The sequence below is a fragment of the Canis lupus genome, chromosome 3 (assembly GCF_011100685.1).
Source record: "Canis lupus familiaris isolate Mischka breed German Shepherd chromosome 3, alternate assembly UU_Cfam_GSD_1.0, whole genome shotgun sequence".
NCBI classification, from domain to species: domain Eukaryota; kingdom Metazoa; phylum Chordata; class Mammalia; order Carnivora; family Canidae; genus Canis; species Canis lupus.
In genome coordinates, this window is record NC_049224.1 from 83,951,035 (window position 1) to 83,969,084 (window position 18,050).

The 18,050-nt window shown below is 40.8% G+C and overlaps 2 long non-coding RNA genes across 8 annotated transcripts in view; one reads left to right on the forward strand and one right to left on the reverse strand.

Moving 5' to 3' along the window:
• The window catches only part of LOC111095306, an 80,785-nt gene that overhangs the window by 26,667 nt on the left and 36,068 nt on the right, over positions 1-18,050 (reverse strand). For 4 of the 7 annotated variants that reach the window (XR_005357332.1, XR_005357333.1, XR_005357334.1 and 1 more), the window contains 3 exons: positions 9,306-9,463; positions 8,449-8,534; positions 1,558-1,648 (listed from right to left, as the gene is read on the reverse strand). This is a non-coding gene — a long non-coding RNA (uncharacterized LOC111095306). The remainder of the gene's footprint in view (positions 1-1,557; positions 1,649-8,448; positions 8,535-9,305; positions 9,464-18,050) is intronic. The other 3 variants (XR_005357338.1, XR_005357337.1, XR_005357336.1) reach the window with 2 other exon arrangements.
• Positions 9,426-13,069, forward strand: LOC111095308. The gene is made up of 2 exons (XR_005357340.1): positions 9,426-9,490; positions 12,656-13,069. It is a non-coding gene; the product is annotated as an uncharacterized LOC111095308 (long non-coding RNA).

Below are 18,050 nucleotides of genomic sequence, written 5' to 3' on the forward strand. Positions count from 1 at the left end.
AAAAAAAAAGAAGAAAAAGAGAAAGAAAAAGAAAGGAGAAAAAAAAAGGGGGTGGGGGAAGGAAACAAATCAAAAAGCAAAACAAAACAAAAAAAAAACAAAAACAAAAACAAAACAAAACAAAACAAAACAAAACAAAAAACCAAAAACAAAAACAAACAAAAAAAGAACCACGGGGGAGTATCTTCTGATTCTGTGTACTTTAAGTCCCTTGGCTTCTCCTGGAAGTTGTCCGTCTAGCTGGTCTTCTGGGGGAGGGGCCTGTTGTGCTGATTTTCAGGTGTTAGCAGTTGGGGGAGCTGCTGTGCCCCTGCCTGGCGCAGGGCTCAGTGGGGGTTGTTTACCCCGTGAGGCCGCAGGAGGAACAGCCCCAGTGGCGGGGCAGCTCTGGAAACCTGGATTCAGCTCCGGCAGGAACTCCGTCTGCAGGGCCTGGAGGCTCCGGGGCGGGGCCGCTGATCTGCTCAGCTGGGGCAGGAGCGTCCTCGCTGTCCTGGGCCCTCCCGGCCTCTGCCTGTCCCGGGGGAGGCGGGATCCTGGGCTGTGTCCCGGCGCCCTGTGCTCCGGAGTCTGCGCTGGTGGATTCGCGCTCCCGGGCCGCGCAGCCCCCTCCGCGGAGCCGCCGCCCGAGCCCCTCCGAGCTGCTCCTGGAACCGCGCCGCCCCCTCCGCACGGAGCCTCTTCCTCTGCCGGAGCCCCCCGAGCTGCTCCTGGGGCCGCGCAGCCCCCTCCGCGGAGCCGCCGCCCGAGCCCCTCCGAGCTGCTCCGGGTCCCGCCGGGTCCCGCCGTGCGCGCTGCAGCCCTTAGGGAGCTCGGCGCACTCTCCTGGGCGCGCAGTTGCTGTTACTGTCCCGGGGAGCCCGCGGGCATCCCCGCCCTCCTGGGTCCTGCTCCAACTCCCTGCGAGCCCCTTTCCCCCGGGAAGGTCGGTGCAGCTCCTGCTCCTCCGGGACGGGGCTCTCCTGTCCTGGGGACTCTCGCCCCGGCCTCAGCCCGGCTCCTCGCGGGCCCCTCCCCCTTGGAGGCCTTTGTTTCTTTATTTCTTTTTCCCCGTCTTCCTACCTTGATAGAAGCGCGAACTCTTCTCACTGTCGCATTCCAGCTGGTCTCTCTTTAAATCTCAGGCCGAATTCATAGATTTTCAGGATAATTTGAAGGTTTTCTTAGTAGTTTGGTGGAGACAGGTGATTTGGAGACCCTACTCTTCCGCCATCTTGCTCCTCTGCCCTAAATTAAAGTAGTTTGAAGCCATTTGCAATCCACCACAACACCAGATACAAATCTTAGCAAATCTCACTAGGCACACGAGCAGAATGTTGTCATAGGCTCTTCACTGTTCCTGGGAATTCAGCTGTCAATGACATTCTCTATGTTAAAAATTATAATACAAATAAAAAAACACCTTGCTATGCTGTCTCCATTGCCCTTTCAAAATAACTAATTATCCTACAAGAGGTTATTCCCAACACGCCAATCTCTTGTTTCTTGAACCAAACCCAACAGCATGCAAGGTTGGAAAAAACCACAACTCTAACCAGGCAGCGAATATACCTCTACCTTTAGCCTTCCAGAAGCTCTGAAAGCCCTCCTCCCGGCAGAGGTTTCTTCGCAATTGACACCACAGATGGGCCTAAGTATGTTTTTTGCCCTAAGACATAAAGAAAGGTTTGCATTTTTAGAAATATGGTGTGCTCCACACAGAAGAGAGAGGAATCAGGCTTTTTGGTTTAGGGGTCTTTTGTTTTTGTTTCTGTTTTTGTTTTTTTACTTCAAAGCACATTGTCTCTTTGCCAGGCAAAGGACAATGAACCATTCCCAATGACTATTTGCAAGGTGCAGGGTGAAAGTATTTTTCTGCATGTTGTTAAAACCAGGCAATGAGTCAATGAAAAAAATTTCCCATGAAATGGTTTTTAGATGTACTTGCTCATTGTTCGTACAAGCATTTATCTTAAAAGGATATGCTCATCTGTTCCAGTCACTAACATTTATACCTATCCAAGCCACAATTAACTCCTACTGAAAATGTTGTTTTCATGATTATTGTGGAACTTAATCTTGTTTACAGACAAATCCAGCTTAGTTATTTGAACCAGGCATCTCTTGCAAAACAGTCTACATCATTGTAGATAGACCACAAAATACCTTCTAGGCAAATGCTCCCCACAATCTGTCACCATGGCAATGCGATATCAGTGTTCCATGGATGGAAAGGGAGGGATAGAGGGACTTCCCAAATATTCTTGTTACCTTCAACAGAACACTGACATGACCGTGTGTGTGTGTGTGTGTGTGTGTGTGTGTGTGTGTAAATATTATATCTCAATATTAACCTATAGCCAAAATATGCCAGAAACATTTCCATAAAACCATGTGATCTTTGTGGATGCAGTTCTTATAAATCTGCAGACACATGTGGTTCAATCAGAACACTCCATTCAAAGAAAAATAGCACAACAATCAAAATTGTTACAAAATACTTCAAACCCACTGTAATCCACCCAAGCATCAATATTCCTCTGCTTTTCTCTGCTTTTCCCTCACCTGCATCTGCTACCAAGAGTGAGTTTTTCAAATGGCCCAAATCTTTCTCCCCCATATAGCCACTATCACCTCTGTCACAGATGTCACTAACGTAGATTGACCTAAATTTCTCTCAGCCAACGATAATCTCCCCCTCTCTTTGGGAGTACGGAGAAAAGAAGCTGGAAAATGGAGGAGAATGATATATGCAAGCAGTTTTCCCATAACAAAATGTTAATATTTAAATAAATGAAAAAAAATATTTAAATAAACGTAATACGGGCAGCCCCGGTGGCTCAGTGGTTTAGCGCCACCTTCAGCCCAGGGTGTGATCCTGGAGACCCGGGATGGAGTCCCACGTGGGGCTCCCTGCATGAAGACTGCTTCTCCCTCTACCTGTGTCTCTGCCTCTGTGTGTGTGTGTCTTGTGAATAAATAAATAAAATCTTAAAAAATAAATAAAGAAATGAATGAATAGATGAATAAATAAATAAATATATGTAATACAAAATTTGTACATTTTTACTTTAGTCAACTTTCTATCTTGAGGAACATAAAATCAAACTAGCTCAGGAAAAATGGGGGACGGGGTTACTGCAAGGAAATAATAGGCATCCTTTGAGCATCCAAAGTCAGAAAACTAAATATATCAGGGCCTCTCTGGAAATTGTAAATTTAAAAACTGAGTCTTCCCTTTCTGTTTCTCAGGGGCCTGTCTCTATCTCTGTTTACGTGCTCTGTCCTCTTTGTTTCTCTTCCTAAGCTTCTCTGTTTATTCATCTTATACATGACCTATAATAGGGACCTCAGCGTCTATTCTGTTAGCCTGGGTCTCCTAGTCAAACCTCCTTCTCTGTGTCTTAGCTCAACATCCCAACAGAAAGAGTCTAATTAGCTACTCATAAAACAATGAATCCACTAGCCTGGCTTAGAGATTCTTCCCTAATTCAATGAGCCGTAGCTTGGAGATGGGGGTCCCATGGGAGATAACACTTTCACTTGCAAAGAATATATCCTACTCTTCAGCCACACCTTTGGAATTCTGGAATCCAAGTGAAAACCAAAATTATAATCCTGATATTTGACATGAGCTTTTGATGTGCTCTGATGGATCAGCTCATTCACCGTTCATTCCAATGCCCTTCTTCTACTGCAGACAGATAAAAAGCTACATTCCTCGGACTCCCTTGAAGAGAGACTTTGGATATAAACTACTTTGCACTAAGTTAGAAGCCCTCTCATGAACTTTTAGAAGGTGAGGATGAGGTGGAGATCTTCCTCCTGCTTTGGATTTGCTGTTGCAAATATGGCCATGGAAATATTAGGGTTTATTTACTGTGGCAGAATTTTATGCCCACCCCAGGCCTCATGTAAGTAGGAGTAGAAGAAGTCAGGAAGCTGGTCCTAAATCACAGCCAAGGTGGTGTGTTCCTGAGGATATAGTTCCAGCGGCAGCTTTCTGATTCCCCACATTCCTGGCAAAAGGAGCAAGTACCCTGAGAGCCAGTTAAGTATGCTTGTGGTGGAGGTCATTCTCAAAGGCCTGGCCTACATCTGAAACCTACAGCACTTCCAAAGATTTTCCAAGCACTAGATCCTTACATTAAACCTCTTTCTGCTAAAAATAGCCATAGCAGTTCTATTCCTACAACTGAAAGAATCGCTAGGCCTAGATCAATAAGATTCAGCGCACAAGTCAAAACCTAGAGGAGAGAGAAAGATGAACAACCACAGATTGTCTCATGGGGACTGCAAAATTACCCTGAGGTAATTGAGAGGCTTAGTTTCTCCATTATGGTTGACTAAATGTAGAGGATATCTTTGGATACAATCATATAAAGTATTATACAAGTATCCTCTTTTGAAAAAGGAAAAACAGAGCTCAAAGGTAGTTAAAATGGTAAAAATAGTACTCAGAAACTACTGCAAGACAGGAAAAGATACCCCAGGATAGAATTGGCCTCAATTCCAAACATAACAAAAATAAATAAATAAATTCTTCTAGCCAAGAAGCAGGATGAGGTATCAGTGGAGAGAAAATTACTAAGAGGAAATTTTAGGGATGAGGGGGATTCTGGTTAAGTAAACGTCAAAGGATTCTTGGTAAAGGCAGACCAGGGTGATCAATGTCACCTGAGGAATCATGCAGGATAAGGAATTTGATCAGATAATCAGATAGTATGGTCAGATATCAAGGGTGGAGGGTTCGCTCTACACTCACTAAGCAGGATTTTTGCTGAAATTGGCTCATACAAAGACGGACATAGACATCCAAAAGTCAAGGTCCAGTTGACAAGAGGGTTCAGAGGAACCAAACTAAAGTTTAGTTAAGAAGAGATTCTTTGTCACCTTTATAACAGCCCAAGAGATAGGAATTAGGATTCTTATGGTGGGGGCTCTAAGGAAATGAAAAAGACTAGTCTCTTGGTGATAAAGTAAAATGATCATCACACTTAGAGATCTATAAGAAACTAACAGAGAGAATACAGTTGACGCTGAAGGGGGAGAAAAATCACCCTCCTTGAACCAGCAAGATGACCATCATGTTGAGAACAAGTTTAGCAGCCACAGAAACCACAGTAACAGATTAAAAAGTGGACAGGTGAATGGAAACTAGCCAGGGTATCTGCAGCAGGTGAACTTTAGCAGAGGCCAGACCATGAAATACTCAGAATAAGCAGACAAATGTCCACTCTCTCATCAACCAGTAGTGCAGCCCAGTTCTCCTAGCTTGAGCCTCAGGGTCATTCTTACTGAAGTCAATATGTGGCCATATTTCTAACCTTAACTTGCCAAAAGTAACACAAATATAAAGGAAGATTCAAATACTTTCTTTTTTTAAGATTTAATTTATTTTTTCATGAGCGACACAGAGAGAGAGGCAGGCAGAGACATAGGCAGAGGGAGAAGCAGGCTCCATGTAAGGAGCCTGATGTGGGACTCGATCCCAGGACCGTGGGATCACGCCTTGAGCCGAAGACAGATGCTCAACCGCTGAGCCACCCAGACGTCCCTAAAATACTTTCTTACTGGGGTTCTACCACAATGTCAGGAGGAAAGGTGCACATATATGTGGACTTGAAAAACAAGGACATGCCTTAATACATACAGACATATAGAACTAAGAGAAGAAGAAAAAGAAAAAAATTAGAGACTGATATAAACAAAGGGAAAGATCAATTTCAAAAGGAAAGAGGATGACAATGGCAATGGTAAAAAGGAATTTCTTAAACAACATGTATTGAGTGCCTACATGACCGAGGCATTGTCCTAAGCTCTGGGGATATTGAAGTGAATAAGAGAGACAGGTGATGAGACTTAAGATATTCCGAAAGTAGGTTAGGGTAAGATCAAGGAAACAATTTTGACAAGCACATTGTCTCCTTGTTAGGAAACAAGGAAGACATAGAATCTACATTTTTTAATTTCAGAACAATAATTCTGGGCCATATTTGAACAGATTACAAAGAGAGAGCAGTTGCAGGAGGTGAAAAACGTTAAAAGGCTATTACAATGGTCCAACCAAAATTCATTGTCATCATCACTTGATCTTGAATAATTATTTCTGATTGCTTTCATCACTTTTAATCTTGGATAATTACCATTAATCATGTAAATAAATGCAGAATAGAAGTGTTTTCTGTTTTGTTTTGGGGAGTGAAAGGGAATTCAGAGCACCTCTTGTGGTTCTGCTGAATTTAAAGTACCTATATCATAACTACATTGAGGCTAGTTCAACAAGTTGATAATTATAGCTTGAGAATTATGCTTTCCTGCTGAGCTAAATGGAAATATTTGCCAGACCATGAGAAATCAAATGATTAGTTTTTCCAGAGCATATACCACTGGGGGCTAGGAGCTTCTCCTGATTCTAGGTATTATTCCAACTGTACTAACCCTGTCTTCTCCTGCCAGGAGTTTACTCCAAGGATGAATTTCCTGCAGCTGTCACAGGATTTTTCATAATCTCGGAAAATAGTGGTCACTGATTCCTAAGTTAAGGAAACTTCCAAACAGGTTTTTAAATCAAGTCCAAGTAAGCCAGGTGTCTGTGTTTAAAAGTAGTAGGTATAGAATCAGGATCTAATACAAAACCCAATGAACTGATGTCTAAAATGAGTTTGAAATAGCCATAACACTTTCCAGAAGTTTAAATATATACTCTGGCCTGGGCACACTACATTGCTTACCTTCCCTGATACCCTCCTCCACCTTGCCAAGCCTACCAGCAATATCATGTCCTAATGCACATGCCACATGATCCCTGCCCCTTGACCATAGCTTATTGGACCAGGAGTAAATCCCTGAACCAAACTGGGATATTAGATTCTCTCTCTTGAAAATTACTTAATTAAGGCAATTCATTTTAAAAGTTTATAAAACCTAAGGGCTGAGGCTACCATTTTGAGGTGGTCTGTTGTGAAGAACCATAGGCAGGCAGATGAATGACAGAGAACTTGGACTGCCATCAGATAAAAACCAAGCACAAATGATAGACAATATGCCCAAGAACAAGAGAGATTGAAGCAGGAGTTGTCTGGCGTTGTTCCAGTTCCAAGCACATCCGAGATGAGAAGTATTAATGTGTGGTTGCTCCTAGCCATCCCTTTTTATCTCCCCAGTCTCTTCTGATTATCTTCTGTCCTCTGTACTTCAAGGGAGTTTATCACTTTGCTAACTAGTTTTCTTTTCAATTGAAAGCATAGGTGAAAAAAAAAAAAAAAAAGAAAGCATAGGTGAAATTCTGACAAGATGGGAGAAAACTGAGAAGAATTCTTGCTTGAATCAGAAAGGGGGACGGAATTCAGAGAACATGGACAAAGATTAAAAAAAAATCTGGAAGCACTGAGTGTCAGGCGGTGTTCTAGAGATAGTTTGTCAAAGTGAAAGAGTCTAGAGAGGGCTGAGGGTCAAGACAAATAGAAAAAGGATTTGTGAAGATGTTGTGATAGTTTCTAAATAAGATTATCTTCACTCATCTTCAAAAGATCAGAAGAAATGATTTCTTATTTTAAATATTTTGGATGCTACAGTATGCTGATGTATAGAAGTGACTAGAAACTGAGACAGAGCACCTCAAAGCCTAGGTTGATATGGATTCAACGTTCATTAAATTTTCTACTTTTTAGGCTAAATTAAGTGAATGCCCATATCTTGTTTTTGAACCTTCCTTTAATATCTTCTTTAAAATTCCAAGATAGAATCCTGAATTTATCTCATTTGCCACGCCACCTTCCCACCTTTACTGCAATATGAGGCTAGGTTTCCTTGTTCTTACTTCACAGAGAGGGAAACCAGAGCTCCGAAGCTATACTTGGGATGGAGAAATATGGACTTCGACGATCGTTTCCCTCAGCCTGACTGCCTTTTCATTTAGATGGAGTTTTAATATTTGTTGAAAGTCAAAATAAATGAATAAATGTTAAATAGCAAAACAAGTATTAAAACATCTGTCTCTGGCTTTTAATTCCCAGTTTTCTAGCAGACTGGCCCCTCTCCCACTCTTCAATGTCCCCTAAATGTAATGATATTCACTGCTGTTTAAGTCTTTCTTCATTCAATAGCTGGAGAAATTGTCATTGGTATGCAAACTGGTCTCAGGCAAGGAACATTACTCTTTAATCTCCTAATTTTAATTGGTATGCCATCATGCAGACTGGGGCTGCTAATGGCGTAGTTTGTAGATTAAGACCAGCAGACCTGAACTGCGGTGTGCCATTAGTTACAAATAAAAAGAGGAAAAACACTGAACAATGATAAAAGAGGCCATTCCAAACCAGAGAGAAGATGATCCTTCCTCATCTTCCCCAAGGTTCATGACCCTATTTCAATGTCCATTTGTAACAGGATTCGGATTAATGCTTTCTGCTTGGTCAGATAATTTCAGAACAGTTGGTAAATTGAAATGATTTGCTGTGTACATACCAATGTTATTGGCGGGCCCAGGAAACGTTGCCCAACGATCTGCTTCCCAAGTGACATTGTTTCGACTGATAGAGCTGTTTCTTTCACTAGGAGACAATATTGTAACTGAAAAGAACCTTTCGCTATTTAAGGAAAGCATATTTTTCTCCAGTGGAATTAACTATCATTATTATTTTTGTGTCTTTTCACCCTCCAGTAAGTAGAGTCTAATACATGTTAATCTTTCATAAAGTTCACACATATATCTGTCACCAGTGAAGAAAAGTTCCAAATGAAAAAAGAAAATTTATATTTAGATAGCTAGAGAGATGATTGATAGATACATAGAAATGTAGACACATAGATAGATAGATAGATAGATAGATAGATAGATAGATAGATGATAGGTAAGAGAGAGGAAGAGGAATTGAAATAGAACAGTCTAAAAAAAAAAAGAAATAGAACAGTCTAATTACAGTCTAGTTACTCCATTTACCTCTCAGAAAGAGCAAATAAAAACCGTTGTCAAGTGAAAGAGAGGAGACAAAAAAAAAAAAAAAAAAAAGTCACATTACTCTGAAAACAAAAGGAAGGAAATAAAATACCGTAGTCTGCCCTTTTTGCAGGGGTATGCTCTAAAACCACCCCCATGGATGCCTGAATCCACAGATAGCAATCCCTGTGGATTACTGAACCCAGTAAAAACTATGTTTTTTCCTATACATACATACCAATGATAAAGTTAAATTTACAAATTAGGCACAATAAGAGATTAACAACAATAACTAATAATAAAATGGAACAATTATAATATACTGTAATAAAAATCACAGTGAATGAATGTGGCCTCTCAAAATTTCATATTGTATCGTACTCACCTTTCTTCCTCTGATGATGCGAGAGGATAAAATGCCTATGTGATGGGATGAAGTGAAGTGAATAATGCAGACATTGTGACATAGCATTAGGCTTCGTTCTTCTGATGGTATGTTGGGAGGATCATCTGCTTCTGGACCTCAGTTGACTGTGGGTTTCTCTGAAACCACAGAAAGCAAAACGACAGGTAAGGGGACACTACTGTATAATAATATATTAATATCTGTGAAGGGTTGAGTTGACATAAAGAAGAGCTAACCCTCAGAATCTATAAATGTCACCTCATTTTGTCATAGGACTTTTGTAGATGATCGAGTTATGATGAAGTCACTAGGATGAGTTCTGATCTGAGATGACTGTTGTCCTTATAAGGGAGGGAAATTTGGACAGAGAGATAGAGACACACAGCAGGAAGATGAGGTGCAGGCACACAGGGAGAAGAAGGCCACGTGACTGGAATAATGTGTCTACAAGCTAAGGGACACTGCAGATTGTCAGCAAACACCAGAAACTAGAAGAAGGGAAGATTCTCCCCCTAGAGCCTTCAGAGACAGCATGGCATGCTGACACCTTGATCTTGGACTTCTAGCTTCCAAAATATGAAACAATAAAATGTCTGTTGTTGAAAGCCACTCAGTTTGTGTCACTTTGTGACCAGAGCCCTAGAAAACTAATATAACACCTATACTGATTCTGTACTCGCCTCCTCACTGCCGTTATTCTAGCTCACCTGTGCTCCCTCCTCTTCAAAGGAATCTGGTTTTACAGAAGGTCATAGAGAAATAGCAGATAGCGCTAATACTTCTCAAGATCTTTATTTAATAAACCATCTTAGCAAATTCTCAAACAATCCTGAAGGCACATATTATCACTAGAGCTCTGAGATGTTGAGAATCTTGCCCAAGGAAACACGGCTGGAAAGCAGCAGAGTTGGAACTAAGTCAGTGCCCAAGCATGCTACTGTACAAGACATCTGACCGTATCGCACCCCCTCAAACAATTTTTCAAGGTACCTAAAATAAAACACAAAAAACTTCTGGTCTATGGCAATGAACTGCACCATTTCAAAGCCAATGCTGCTATAAGCTAGAATGAAGGATTCTGGTGACTGGGAAGGCTAGGTCTGGGGAATTGGTGAGGTGAGAAGATGGGAAGTTTCCCATATCCCTTCTCCTTCTCATCCTCTTAAGTCTACTTTTGCAGGGATTGGCCTCTACTCAAATGCCTGGGCCCATTTTGGGGACTGGCCCTATAAATAAAGCATGATGCCCCGAAACCGTCTCCTAAGTATGCAAAACAGCTGGAGGTGTCTGGAGAGGACCAGGGTAACATGAGGAGAACAGAGGCCAGAAAGCCTGCTCCTTTCCTTAGTCAGATGCAGGAAGCTTCCTGCCCTGGTGGAGGTAGGGGGGAAACCACCAGGGGTCTGTTGGCCCTTCTCTTTCCTTTTCACAACCACAATGATCCAAAATCAGTGTCAGCCTGGGGACCCTGTTAGGATATCTTGTTGTTTTATTTTGTGGCAAGGATAATATTTTCAAACTCTGTGCCTCTGAGACATCTCCAAAAATAATTGGTACAACAAAAACTGTTAACTTTTCAAATTAGTAAAATAATAGTGACTTCTTCACTAATAATAATAACTATTATAAAGTTTATGATTGTTACATGTCAGACCCTGAAGTAAGTGCTTTGCCAGCATTAAATTTTGAATCCTCTCAGCGATACGGTGAAGCACTTATTGCTCTCCCCATTTTATAGATGGAGAAACTGAGGCTCAAAGAGACCTAATTACCTGGCTCAAGGCCAAATGGTTAGAAAGTGGCAAAGCCAAGAAGACATTATAGGTTTATTTGATTCCAAAGCTCATATTCTTTCCTCTAGGAATGAGGAGCTAGCCTTTGGATAGAGGATGTTCAGATAAAGGAATAGGGAGTTGATTGACCCTATACAAAGATCCCTATTCCAGCCCACATATTGCAGGCTCCTTGGCCACCAGGGATGAATCAGAGCTGAGCCAGTGAGAAGGAAAGACCAATAATCTGAGTCATGACAAAAGAGTCCTCATTTTTAGCCTGTGCTTTATCAACTTTACAGTGCCTGTGGTTTAGGGAACAGCAGTGTCCTTCTGTGAAAAACAACAGCCTCTTTATGTTGCTCCCCCAAAGGCCTGCATCCAGCAGGAACGCTCATGTGATTACCTCGCCCAGAGGCACACTCACATGATTACCTCATCCAGTCAAAAATGTAAGGGAGTCCCTGTCAACTTTTCTACTCAGGCCAAAGTAACAGATGATTGTTAGGCTTCAGATCAGCCAGTCATGCATTTCCTGAAGAAACATCACTACCGTAAACAAATGGTTCTCAGCTCTTTCTCCCAACCCAGGTATGAGCTCTTACACACCCACTGGTGGCAATGACTCTAGACAATTACAAGAAGATGGTGGATTCAGTCTACTGCCTGACAGAAATGGAAACCATTTCTTTCTCACTTTAGATTCTTATCACAGTTCAAGATGCAAAGAACATGCCCCTTATATATTTCTTGAAGAGATGGATAGATGGATGGATGGTGAACAGAAAGTATTAAATTTTTGGCAAGAGAAAAATTAGCAAGTCATAATTGGAGGGAAAGTGTTTGAGGAAGGCAAATTGGAAGGGGTGTAAATTGTCAAGTAGACAGGAAGCAAGAAAACCATTCATTCATTCAACAATTGCTTACCGAGCTCCTGCCATACACCAGGCACTGAGGCACTGGAGATACCAACTCAAAAATCCCTGCCCTCCCAGAGCTTTCCTCCCATTCTAGTGGGAGAAAGATACAATAAATATAAAAGTACTATACGAAAAGGTGAAAAAATCTTTACAAGTAAATAAGATGAGAAATGTCATTTTTTATAGTGTGACCGTGAAAGGCTTCACTGAGATGATATTTGAGCAAAGTCTTGAAAAGTTGGGCAAGCAAGTCAGGCAGATGTCTGAAGGAAGACTGCTGATGTGAATGAGAACAGCCAATGCAGGTGCTTGGAGCAGTGGAAAAAAAACATGGTTGAAATGGTGACAGAGGAAAAACAATTTAGGAAATGAGATTGGAAAGGTATGGTGAGAGATAGCTTGTAGAGTTTTGGCAATTCTATTGAGTAAAAAGGAAAACCAAGGGAAGGTTTTGAGCAAAAGATTGATTTGGTCTGACTCCACCCCCTCACTTCTGTGTATAGCAAATGTAGGAAAAAAGGATGGGATCTAAAAATCATCTAGAAGGCCACTATAACTTATTGCCAAAAGGTGAAAGATAATACTGCTTTGGTAATGACAGACAGTAATAATTGTCATATTTTTGGTGCATTTTCAGAAAAGATCCTCCAGAATTTCCAAACAGCGAGGTATGGGTATAGAAGAGGAAAAAAAGGAGCCATTGATGATTCTTTATAATGTTTACCTGAGCAATTAGAGTTGCCATTAACTCAGATGTCAATGGAACAATTGTAGAGGGAAGATGAGTCAGGTGTGAACAGGTAATGTCTGAGGTGTCTATTCAATGAAGATGGAAGTGGAAGACTTGGATGCATGAATCTAGAGTACCAGGAGAAGTCTCGGTTAGTGATACAAACATAGGAGTTGCCAGATTTTACATGATATTGAAAGTCCTGAGACTGGATAAGATCACCAAGGAAGTGAATGTAGACAGAGGAAAAAAAAGGATCAAGAACTGTGTCCTGGAATAATCCAACATGCAGAAATCAGAAAAAAAAAAAAAAAAAAAAAAGATGTTAAAGAGAACCCACCTAGGTCTTCCCAGGGAAGGACACTGTCATGGAAGCCAAGAGAAGCAAGAGTTTCCAAGAGGAAGAAATGAACATGCATGACAAAAGCTGATAAGTCAAGTAAGACAGAAGCTGAGAATTGACAATCAGATCTAGCAACATTGAGGTCATTGGTGATCTTGACAAGACCTAATTGGATGAATTGGTTGGAGCAAAAGTCTGACCAGTGGGGCTTTAGGAAAAAATAATGGGAAAAGAGAAGAAGGAGATGGTGAGAATAGATAAATCTACAAAGAGCTTTGTTGTCAAGAAAGGAGACTGGGAAAACAAGAAGGAAAGAGGACGAAATGAATGTCATGCCAAAGAGTAGGGGAGAGGTGAGAAGCCTGCTCTGGTACAAGCAATAACATGGTGCATTAGCTACAGAGAATTTTAAAACAGTAAACAAAAAACAAAAAACAAAAAAAACACTGGCTAAAAGTTAGTCAGCTTTACATTATTACCATGGGACAGCTATTCTGAACAATATCAGCAAAAAAAAAAAAAAAAAACTCCTACCCACTACAGCAGGCTTCTAACCAGCAACCACCACCACTCTTTTGGTTCACCATCAGAAGGGAGAAAGGAAGATAATGAATGTTTTTGTAAATAAATAAATAAATAAATAAATAAATAAATAAAATAAAACTGCTATTGTGACTTTCACATACAGTCCTCCCCTACAAATTGTGATGATACAAATGTATTATACAACTATTACTGGCTCTTTTCTGGCAGTGGGAAGAATGGTACACTGGATCATTTCCCAACCTCTTGCCTTAGGGTCTTGAATCTTCCCCTTCTGTCTCACAAGGGCTATAAATTCCCACCTATCCCACTAACAGAATAGAATAGACTTTTGGTAACCTCTTTCTTCCATTGGGTTGAAGATGGCATCATTGGGCAGGTGCCATCTGTGGATGTTTACCTGTCACCTCAAATAAATGAGATGGCCCTCAAGTCTCATCTTGGGCTTATCAATCAGTTGACCAACTGGTGATGTCCACCACAGTCACACCTAAGAAAAGAATTGTGGCCAGGTCTTGGTTATCCGGCCAGGCTGCACTTAGCTGTGACCACAAGGTCTTGTTATTCTTGATGGAAAGTGAGTAGCAGTGACATATGCGACTCCCATGTCTCAGACTTCAGATAATGGTACACTTCCCCCCTTTGCCCTGGAATTCAGAAGGCAGCAGTGGTTATGTGGCTACAAGCATGCAGAAGGCAATTCTCAGGGGATGAAAAAGAAATGGCTTAGCAAGAGCTCAGACCCTAAGTGATCACAGAACAAGCTGCCCCGGGGTGTGGATAGTGAGAGGAAATCCATACCTGTAGACTTTAAGTCACTTCTCTTGGGGTCTACTGGGGTTAGAACTTTGCAACTCTCTAATGAATACCCTTTGCATGTCCCTAACAAAGAAGTCTTTGTTATTCAACACAGCACCTAGAGCCCCTCACCGTCCAACTCCATCTTGCATCCTCTTGCATTCCCAGCCTCGTTTTGAATGGCATCGAATAAATTAACGTACATGAAGACTAAAAGGGCAAAGGGGTGATGTCTTTTTTCCCCTGTCTCTTTCAGTGAGTAAATGAGAACACAGTTTCAAGATTAAATCTTTCCCCTAAATGAAAAGGAAGAAAAACTGATTCTGAACTGAGTAGAAGGGAGGGGGACAAGGTGGCAGGTGCTTTGAACACACGGATTCTAAAAATGTGACTAACACGTTTCTCCCTTCATCCTCAAGAAAATGTCATTCCCGAACTATTTGTTCTTTCTGGGAGCAACCAGAATTGCAGCAACTTTTGTTTTACATCTGATTACGATCTAGGAGATTTACCTGGACCCAGGATTAAGAATATATGTCTACCTCCTTAACAACTAGAAAGTCTGCAGCCAGATGATGTTAGAGAAAATTACTAGCATCTTACAATCATATTTCACAGTTTTCAAAATTCTTTTAAATACTTAACACTTATTTGTTTTTATATGTGTCTTCCTACCCCATCCACGAGAGATTATGCTCTACGTGAGAAGTATGGTTTTTATTTCTGTGTCTCTATTTTCACGCCACTTTCTTGTTAAGTTCTAAGTAAATGTTCTGTAAATTTAATTGAATTGGATCCTCATGGCAACTCTAGGAGAGGTGAGGCAAGGAGTGGCATGACCATCAGACTGAGTAGGAGGCCGATGCTCCGCGAAGTCGAGATGAGACCTTTCTTGCACAATTATTCTATAAATTGCAATTTGGTTATTCAACCCTTGTTATTAGTTGTTGAGCTTCCTCCAGGAGAAAACTTTAAGCTAAAAATCAGAATTTCAACACTTCGTTTCCATTTACAGCTCACAAATCTATGCCCTTGTTGTTGGATTTCTTTAAACTTCAAAGAATTACAGGGACTAGGGACAAGAGAAGTATTTTTAATGATGATCCCATAAAATATCATATGCACTTGGGGTGCCTGGGTGGCTCAGTGGTTGAGAAACTGCCTTTGGCTCAGGTCGTGATCCCGGGGTCTGGGGATTGAGTGCCTGCCTCATCAGGCTCCCTCCAGGCTCTCTGCCTGTGTCTCTGCCTCTCTCTGTGTCTCTCATGAATAAATAAATAAAATCTTTAAAAAAAATTTTTAAATACCATATGGACCTGATTTTTTTTAAAATGCATGCAATAGAGCACAGAATGAAAGGTACATTCTCCCTCTGTTTTCTATCTGGACTCCCAGGGTAGCAATTTGTTCTCAGGTTTTCCCTTTGTAGATTAGATCCCAGTCCCTAGGTTTCTCAGCCTCAGCAAAAATGTCTATACCCTAGCCTGGCATGAAAACAGTGAAATGCCTGACATCGAGGGACCATGATGACTTGTGTGACTTAACTCCTCAAAAATTCAACTTTGTGTAAAAGCCCCATGATGTTTGTGTTATTCAAATAGGCAAATGTCATGATAAAAGAATTTTATTATTTATTTTATTATGATTTCTGAAGCCAAAAGAAAGAAGTTTATTATTTCTGGATTACCTGGGTGGCTCAGTAGGTTAAGCATGTGTCTTCACCTCAGGTCATGATCCCAGGGTCCTGAGATAGAGCCCTGCATCAGGCTTCCTCTTCAGCAGGGAATCTGGTTCTCCCTCACCTTTTATCCCTCCCCCAATTTGTGCTTTCACTCTCTCACTCTCTCTCTCCCAAATAAATAAATAAAACCTTTTTAAAAGTTGAAAAAATAGAGAAGTGTATTATTTTCTGGCTCAAGTAAAGTCTTTCTGGAAGCTCCAGTGAGCATTCCATATGATCGCTCAAGGATCCAGGCTCTTTCTCTCTTATGGGTCTATTCTCACCTTGGACCTCAGCGGCCTCTTGATTCAATCAGTAGGGAGGGAAAAGGAATAAAGGGAACTGGCATTCATGTTCCAATAGTCAAAACTCAGCCATGACCATTTGCTAAGGGGCCTGGGAAACACCTTCTAGCCATGTATCCCAGGGGAAGAGGAGGTGGGCTCCACCTAACCTAAAGCCACATGGTGTAGGTGGGGAGGCTAATCTCTAATTGAATTCTTGCCAAATTGGCAGGGTAGAGTCTAGAGTTTTATTTAACTAGACTTGAAGGAATAAAGTACTATGACATTTCTCATACAACTGGGTTTTTCTAATGTTATCTATACTTGCTACATGCAACTGCCTTTATTTTGTGATTTACCAACCCTGGATAGCACCTGTTAGCTCCTTGCTGTGAAGGATAAAGAATTTGGTTCATTTACACTACCTTCCCCCTTCTCTCCCTGCCTCATTTTCCAAATTTTATTAATTATATTGTTATATTGATTTCTTTTATGACTTGAAATATGACAAATTCTGTTTCCTGGATTTTCCAATTTAACAAGTTTCTGTTGACTCCTTGCTATAAAATATAAGAAAATTACTCCCTTTACTTACTCTTTTCTTTTTTTCATTTATCTTTTCTTTTCTATCCTTTATTTTTTGGTTTTTGGTGTTAAGTTGCCAAGTTTTATCACCTTGACATTATGTTCTATAATTCTAATCCCAAGTGTAGCAGGCTTTGCCTATATATTAATGCACACACTGAAAATTATAAAACAGCATTTTCGTGATTATGCTTATGCAACTATCATTCAACATAGAGCCAAATAGTGTGGTTCCAAGCATGGAGCTGGAAGTAGAATCCTTCACTATCAGAGTATTACTGGTAAAGGGAAAATCTTCAGTGTTTTACCTTAAAGCAGTGCTTCTCAAACCTGAACTTTCACATAAATCACCCCAGGATCTTTGTCAAATGAAGTAGGTCTCAGGTGAGACCCAAGACTCTGCCTTTCTGATAAGCTCCCAGGTGATGTTGATGGTGCTGGTCCATAGACTGCAATCTGGGCATCAAGCCATAACGGATTAAACTTCTTTTTGTACCTTTTCAGTTCTCATCATTTTGTCTTTGTTTTGGTTTGGGTTGGGTTTTTTGTTTTCGTTTTTTGTTTTTTTTTTGTTTTGTTTTGTTTTGTTTTGTTTTGTTTTTTGTTTTTGGATCACAGTGAACCTCTAGTGATATAAGATCTATTATTGTCTTCCCTTCTTGAACTCCAATTTCAACCACTCTTGAGGCTCCTATTTAGAAAATTCCATATGATCTCTGTGTTGCATTCTCAATTTCCTACAAAACAATGTTGATTACTTATTTAGTACTGCTTTTCAAGTCAGTAGTATGCTTTGAAACTTTTAGGTAAAACCTTTTTTTTTTACTTTGTTAGTTCAGAACATTGATGATCAATTCACATCCATTTCTGAATTCATTCTTTGATTTCCCTACCGAGGACTACAGAATTCAAAGATTCCAACCTAGTTCCAATTAAACTTGTTTCAAACAAGTGGGCAGAAAGCTTTGAGACACTTGCAACAACCAAGTCAACAGCCTCTAAATCACCATCTACACCAAATAGATCAAG